This window comes from Vulpes vulpes, chromosome 12, assembly GCF_048418805.1.
Source record: "Vulpes vulpes isolate BD-2025 chromosome 12, VulVul3, whole genome shotgun sequence".
Taxonomy (NCBI): Eukaryota; Metazoa; Chordata; class Mammalia; order Carnivora; family Canidae; genus Vulpes; species Vulpes vulpes.
In genome coordinates this window covers 75,033,276-75,040,610 of record NC_132791.1, presented here as the reverse complement: position 1 = coordinate 75,040,610, position 7,335 = coordinate 75,033,276, and the positions used below count along the sequence as shown (strand labels likewise).

The window sequence follows — 7,335 nt, the reverse complement described above, 5'->3', positions numbered from 1 at the left end:
GAAAGCGAGTCAGTCCATCCTCGCTCCTCGGCTGGATCCTAACCTGCAGAGGATTCTCGTGGGTTATACTGGCTGCTCATTTATAACAATGGAAGATTATGTCCATTTGGGGCCCGGGCTTCCGGGTGTCAGGATGGCCGAGTGGTCTAAGGCGCCAGACTCAAGCTCCGCTTCCTCGAAGGAGGGTTCTGGTCTCCGCATGGAGGCGTGGGTTCGAATCCCACTTCTGACACGCCCTTTTTGCCCGCCTCCGATCTCAGCTGTTCTCCTCTGTCTTCTGCTTTTCCTTTTGCGACCCCGAAGCCGGGCCTTAGGGAGGCTGTCCCTTTCCTTCCCCGCCTCGGTGACAGTAACCGGGGACCACGTCCCTCCCGCACCCTCTGTCCATCGCAGGCGCTTGCCCGGGCGCGCGTGGATCCGGGACGTGGACGCTGGGACGCGGGAGCCACACAGCCGGTCCCCATCCCGGGGACCTGCTCCAGCCCCTCAAAAATCTAAGGGCCCAGAGCGAAGATGGGAAGGACAAAAGGAAAGGTTCCACCGAGATTTGAACTCGGATCGCTGGATTCAGAGTCCAGAGTGCTAACCATTACACCATGGAACCCCACTCGAGGGCGCGTGTTCACACTGTCCATCTGAAATCTCCTCCGTTGTACCCTTGTGTGTGTGTGTGTGTGTGTGTGTGTGTAAGTGAGAGCTGTACGGAATACACGTGAAGAACGAGGCACCACTTTAAACAAAAGCTCTGTCTCTTCTTCCTGATTTTTTTTTTTTTTTTTTAGTCTAAGAGGGCATTTTTTGGCGGTCGTGGGGCGGGTGGAAAATCCGTGCACTTTCCAGCCTCAAGGCGATGGAGCGTCAGATGGGTGACAGGTGGTGGGAGGGGCTTCCACCGCACCTAATTCCCGGGACAGGGGCAGCGAAGGGTTCTGAGGATATTCTTTTGCTGGTTTTGATTTAGCCTTCATTTCTGACCCACGCAAAGGCAAGTTGGATTTTCATCTCACGGTTCCAAAGAGAGAAAGGAAATATAGAACATTTCCTCTCTGTAGCTTCACTTACTCAAAGTACCTGCAGACCCTTCCAGGGCGACCCTGCGTTGTCCAGGTGCTTTCCTGCTCAGTTGTAATTCTGGGTTTCAAACCCGAAGATCTGTGGCCCCACTCCAAAAAGTACCAAGTGCCCGCCGGTCCCTTTCCTCTTTGACACCACAAGTCTGGGACTAATGGAAGCTTAACCAATGCGTGTTTCTTGAGGGCACAGATAAAAGGAGTGTGTGAATATTCAGTGGGATAGCCCAGTGTTAGACCTTTGGGAGGGTTTCCTTTGCCTTCCTTCCTTGGGCTAAATCTGACAAGGGTGAGGGGGATGGCTGTTGCATCTTTTGTTTTGCTTTGTTTGTTTTTGTCCTTTCTGGGTCACAGCTCCCAGGTGGACATTCTAGTGTTCAAATGTAACCATAAATAGGTGTCCTCCAGTGTGGATGAACACAAGTCGACACCGTAGTGCTGCGCATACTCACCTATTTTTTTTTTCCAAATCTTAACTTCATTAGGATAACATGATTGTTTACCTAGTAAGTGTAAGAACAACACATAGCAAAGAGATCATATATACAACATGGCTGGAAGCCACACCCAAGTATAAATTGCTCCTCACTTAAGCTAAATATGAAGTCTTGACCACCTGTTCTCAATATGCCTCAGTGAGTCTCCCAAGGCTGAATTGCGAAGGCATCCCTGAATCATTTTCTGCAACTCATCGTTTTGCTAGACCTCCAACCAAGCAAGGTACCTGTCACTAAATAGCTGCCCAAGAAACATGGTGGGGAGAGAAGCAGTGAAACGAAGACTTTTGGCCAGGTAACTGTGAGGTTCTCCTGTTTATACACACACACTTCTCCATTCCATGTCCATGAGTCTCTCCTGGCCTTCAAAGACGGCCTAAGCCATCTTAGATCTATCTGAGCAATGAACCAAGTCTTTTCTCCCCAGTACAGGTGGGATCCTTTTTATTCCCATGAGCTATAATCTTATTTCTTAAAGAATAAAAAAAATGACCACTGGTTTTAAAGGGATACCAGGACATCAAAAGCCCATTATTTAACTTTAAACTACTCTCTGAGGATAGGCAAGGGGGAGGGGGTATAAATGACTGCTTTTTCAGCCTTAGCACATTTATTCCCTAGGAAAGGATAGTGGGTAAAGATCTGGAAAACAGGGCAGATGGCCATGGGTTGGTTTATTTTTGAGTGTGGAATTCAAAAGCCTGTACCTTTCCCTTGGATTGCCCATGTGGTTAACAAATATCACAGGGTGAATGCAAACAAATGAAGACCACCTAAGGGAACATCTTGGGAAGGGTGGACAGATGCCTGGGCCCCACAATCCAGAAGCCATCTGTTCTCTGGTGATCTACCCAAGAATGGCTTGCAGAGCTGAACACAGAAAGAGCAAGCCAGTGTGGCAGAACCAGCAGTCCACAACCAAGATCACTGCAGGTTCCCAGAGAATGGGGGCTTCAGAACGCCTGACCCTTCATAAGACTGAAGATCTCAGGGTCCTCCCAGGTTCTCAACTCTGTATGCACTGCTTACCCCACAAATTAGAAAGTTATTCTTTCATGTATTTATTCATTGAAATTTGCCACAAATATTTATTCAGTTTTCCTGATATGGGGAAGCAAGAGAAATACTGTTCTGTATCTGACAAATCTTACAATGCATGAGGAAAAGCAGACAATTACACACAAAAGTTTCCGAAAGTCATGGTAGATGCCGAATGATGGACTGAATGGTAATGGAGCCTGCCAGCCCTGCCAGAGAGGGGCAGGTAGCAATGAGCCAAGCCCGCCAGGGCACCACGCCCTGCATTTCTCCTTTGCTGTTTATCAGATTGGGATTTTTAAAACTTCATATATAAATTTATGAATCCACGTATTTGACTTATGAAACAAATCTCCACCCACTCCAACAACTTAGGCAGAAGTGTGTCAGGTAAAATTTATAACCCTCCCCCCCTTCTCCGACACTGTCACACCAGGAGCAATCCGAAGCGTGTCCTTCCATACCTTGCGCGGTTGTACGACCCGGTTACATTCTTAGTTCTGGCCACAGTATACCTAAGATGTGATTCATAGGAGCTGAACAACTGCACAGGAGTTGTGCCATCCTGGGGCTATTGCTCGCCTTCCGTACAGGCACCAGGGCAGGGAACCTTGCTGTTCCTCCCTGTCACCGTGGCTAACGGTGATTTCGGAAGGGTAGATCCCGGGAGGCTTCCAGGAAAAAACAGCTTCTAAACTGAGACCTCGAGGATGATGGCTTGAGGGCAGAGGGAAGTGCTGGGAGCGGGAACAGGGGGAGCCCAGTCTAGGGGACAGAGGCGCGCGGAGGGGCGGCGGCCTCTGGGGGTGGGGGGCGCGGAGAGAGGGCGTGGAGGGGTGAGGAGGGAAGGGGCGGGGCGAGGCGGGGCTGGAGCAGGAGCGAGGCGGGGCGACCCCAGGATAGGGTTTGCACAGGGAAGGTTGAGAACGTGAAATCCGAGGGTGCAGGCCTGAGGGGAACCGGGGGTTCAGGGACACCCACGCTCTTCCTTCGTTTATAGATTAAACGTACTGAGTAAGCACTGCTGTATCTGCGCGGCCTGAGAAAGCACCTGGCACATAGCAGGTGATCAACAAATATTTTCTAAAATAAAAGAGTGAATTAAAGGAAGGTCTGTTGGTGCTGGATGCTTGTGGGGGTGAAACTGCAGTGATGGGGGGGGTCAGTACCACACGCAGATGCTCGTCACCTTCTTGCTCATTGAAATAGTTGAAGACCCATCGTGAGTGGGTGGGGGCGGCGTGCACGGGCGCTGTGACCTCTGGGAAAACCCCTAGGGGGGTCCTGCCTAGACTTTGGTCTGTGATAACTGTCCACACTGCGAGTGACGGGGGCGCGTACACAGCCAAAGGGCTGCAAAAAGCACCCTGGCAGCGGTGGGATTCGAACCCACGCCCCCGAAGAGACTGGAGCCTTAATCCAGCGCCTTAGACCGCTCGGCCACGCTACCGCCGGCCCCGGACGGCCGCTTGCACTTCTCCGACCTGAGCGTCCCCGCGCCGCGCCCAGCCCCCTAGGCCTCGGCCTCGGCTCGCGCGGGACTCGGGCCCGTCCTCCGCCGCCCCCGGCGGCCCCGCAGGTCGCCCACAACGCGGCGAGGGTGCGGGCGCGGAGGAGCTGAGACGGCAGAAGGGAGCGAGCGCGTCCGCCGATGGGCGAGCCCCGCCGCTAAGGAGGGACAGAAGCGAGGGAAGGGCCCCGCGACCGCACGGCGGAGCGTCCCGGGAGCGCCTCCGGGAGGCACAGGTGCCCGGGATGCGGCGCCTGTCGCGGGTGCCCAGGTGCGCACCGCCCCGAGACCGCGGGAGAGGCCGCTGAGCGCCCGCCGGGATGCTTGTCCCGCGCAGCTCCGGCCCGCAAACCGAGGACGACGCGGCGGAACCGTCCAGACCCCAGCCCGGGGTCGGAGACGACATGGTTGTCACCATGGTAGGCGCGCTGGGGGCCGGGCCCAGGCGGCCGCCTCCTTAGCGCAGCCGGCAGCGCGTCAGTCTCATAATCTGAAGGTCCTGAGTTCGAGCCTCAGAGGGGGCAGCACGTTTTTCGTCTGCTCTCAATGTAAAAGTGTACAACGTATCTTTTATTTTTCAATGGAGGAAATTGCTTGAGAAGACTGACGGGCAATTTGCTGTTTAACGGGACGTGTATGTTCAGTAACAAAATAGTGATTTTCTACTAAGCATTCAATACTCCAAAATCCTTCGGGTTCTTTCTTATACCAATTGCAGATACAGCTAGTAGATTTTCAAAATGTTCTTCAGATAGGCTTGGAGTTGTTTGACACCACGGTCAAGAAACTTACTGGCTCTGGGGTGCTGAGAGGAGGAGGGACAAACCGTTTGGGGATGGGGAGACTGTAGGGTGGTGCACAATACATCTCTATTAATTACTGATTGGTCCTCTCTTACCATTCTTCTTGTTACCACCAGCTCACCAATGACATCCTATGTGTAAAAAAATGCCCCCCTCAGTCTCGTTACATTGTCCTTCTTTTCCTGCCTCTAGTACTGTTTACTGGACATCAAGTCACCAAAAAGAAAAAAGAAGAGAACAAATAGCAAGTGATAAATTTATTTATTTATTTATTTATTTATTTATTTATTGACAGGAAGCAGGATTTATTGGTGGGCATGAATAGGGTTTGGGTGGAGCAAGGTTCTCATGAATGCAGAGCCCTCCATTTGTCCAAGGGGCCACGATTAGGGATGTATTTGATCCCACAGCCATCTGGGATGAGCCGCTTTTCGGCCACTGTATCTTCAAATTTGTCCACATTAAACTTAGTAAAGCCCCACTTCTTGGAGATGTGGATCTTCTGGCAGCCAGGGAACTTGAACTTGGCTCTGCGTTGGGCCTCAATCACATGTTCCTTGTTCTGCAGCTTGGTACAGATGGACATGATGACTTGGCTACTGTGCCCTGGGGCTTCCCAAAGGCACCTCGCATACCTGTCTGCAGCCTAGATTGGAGATAGCATGACGTCAGACCTTGAAGTTGACCATAAAGGGCTGTCTCCAGGGTCCCTTAGGGCAACCCATACAATCAACAGGCTGCATACACTACCAAGGAGGCTACTGTTTGCCACCATGGCACACTGGGCCCCCATGGAGAAAGAGCACAGTCGGCTTAATTGGCTGCAGAAGGAAGTGATATTTAAAGAGTGAAGATAAACACGCTACTCCAGAATGAACAATGAGTTAGGGACAGGCAGGGCTAGGTAGGGAGAGATAGGTAGGGAGCTGTGGAATCAGGCTCACAAAACAAAGTCCCCAAAATGCTGAGAAGTAAGAGATAAGGGAACAAACCAGACCACGCCGCCCTAGGTATGGGTGGAAAAGATATTTTTTATGACAGTCGCCTGTGACCAACAAAGAATAGCCAGACCTAAAAGGAAGAGGAAGCCATAAAAGATGATATCTCCAGTCTCTACTCAAACCAGGACATCGCAAGAATGATAAGGCCACAGGCTCCCTGGTCAGTTCTAAATAAAAAGACTGTCAGTGGGGGGCTCAGTGCTGGCAACCATGTCGGAACTCCTCTCACTTCTAAGAAGAGCTCTTAGATACAGAGCTCTCTCTGTATCCTTGCTTAATCAAACTATTGCTTTACTCACTCTCTTTTGTCCACGAGATTGATTCTTTGACTGAGTGAGACAAGAACCTAGCTCTCCTGCTTCAACATGATTCATGTTTAATACCTCGCTCTTAACATTTCAGTTTATCCAATAGGAAGTGTTCAACAGGTATTTACCGAGAACCAACTATAATCCAGACACCAGTCAAAGCTGTGTCCTTCCCTGTGAATCTCTTCTCTCTCAGCTTCAATCCATTCTTGTATACCCTACGCTGTGATGTTGGGGCTGGGCATCTGCCAATGACATTTCACAAACCTTTGTCAGGGAACCTGAATGCAATCAGTTGAACAGCATTTTGCTCTGTACCCTTGTCCTACTGCCACATGGTACTAGGCCAAATCTGCATGGCCTTCAATGGCACAGTGGCCATCTCTGTGTCCCCATCATCTCTTGCCCCATTCTGGCCCATTCTTTATGTGAGAATGATGAAGTTTTGGAATATAGGTTAAGTACAGAGCCGATGACCAAGAAAGAATTCTTGACACGTCTTTGGGGCAAAATGATGGTTTTATTAAAGCACAGGGACAGGACCCGTGGGTAGGAAGAGCAGGTGCCCTGGGCCTGTGAAGGGAGGCTGATTATATACCTGGGAGTTGGGAGGGGTTTGGGGATAGCATACTCTCTAAGGAGTTTTGGAAGCCAGTAGTTGTTGCTCAGGAAATATGGCAGAGCAAGAGCAAAGAAAGAAGATCCCTTTGGTTCCAGAAAATCTCCTGAAAAAGGGAAATGCTTATCAGGCCCTTAAAGCCACTCAAGCAAAGCAGGTGCTTTTGGACAAGAAGGAGCAGAAGAAAGGAAAAAAGCTCAAGTTTAAGCGACTGGAGTGGTTCCAACATGATTCCTGGTGGCAGCAGTGTGACAGGGTGTGCCTCAGATGCCTAGAAGTGAAACCTTGTGGCTTAGAAGTGCCAGATAAACATTACTTGGCCTTCATTGTACGCATCACGCATCCAAAGGATTAATGGAGTGAGTTCACTGGTGCAGAGAACCATTGCAAGGCTGCACCTGAAGACAATTTTCAGTGGTTTCTTTTTCAGAGTAACTCCCCAGACCATGAAAACACTGCTACCAAGAACAGAGTGGGCTTCCTCAAGGA

General features: G+C 50.7%; 5 non-coding genes across 5 annotated transcripts; 2 read left to right on the top strand and 3 right to left on the bottom strand.

The window, feature by feature from the left end:
- Positions 1 to 127: 127 nt before the first annotated feature.
- Positions 128 to 232, top strand: TRNAL-CAA (transfer RNA leucine (anticodon CAA)). Its single transcript has 2 exons — positions 128 to 165; positions 187 to 232. It is a non-coding gene; the product is annotated as a tRNA-Leu (tRNA).
- A 300-nt stretch (positions 233 to 532) lies between these two features.
- On the bottom strand, positions 533 to 604 carry TRNAQ-CUG (transfer RNA glutamine (anticodon CUG)). Its single transcript has one exon. It is a non-coding gene; the product is annotated as a tRNA-Gln (tRNA).
- A 3,369-nt stretch (positions 605 to 3,973) lies between these two features.
- Positions 3,974 to 4,055, bottom strand: TRNAL-AAG (transfer RNA leucine (anticodon AAG)). Its single transcript has one exon. It is a non-coding gene; the product is annotated as a tRNA-Leu (tRNA).
- A 511-nt stretch (positions 4,056 to 4,566) lies between these two features.
- Positions 4,567 to 4,639, top strand: TRNAM-CAU (transfer RNA methionine (anticodon CAU)). Its single transcript has one exon. It is a non-coding gene; the product is annotated as a tRNA-Met (tRNA).
- A 972-nt stretch (positions 4,640 to 5,611) lies between these two features.
- LOC112910365 (small nucleolar RNA SNORA70) lies at positions 5,612 to 5,745 on the bottom strand. The gene has a single exon (XR_003233243.1). It is a non-coding gene; the product is annotated as a small nucleolar RNA SNORA70 (small nucleolar RNA).
- Positions 5,746 to 7,335: the final 1,590 nt, after the last annotated feature.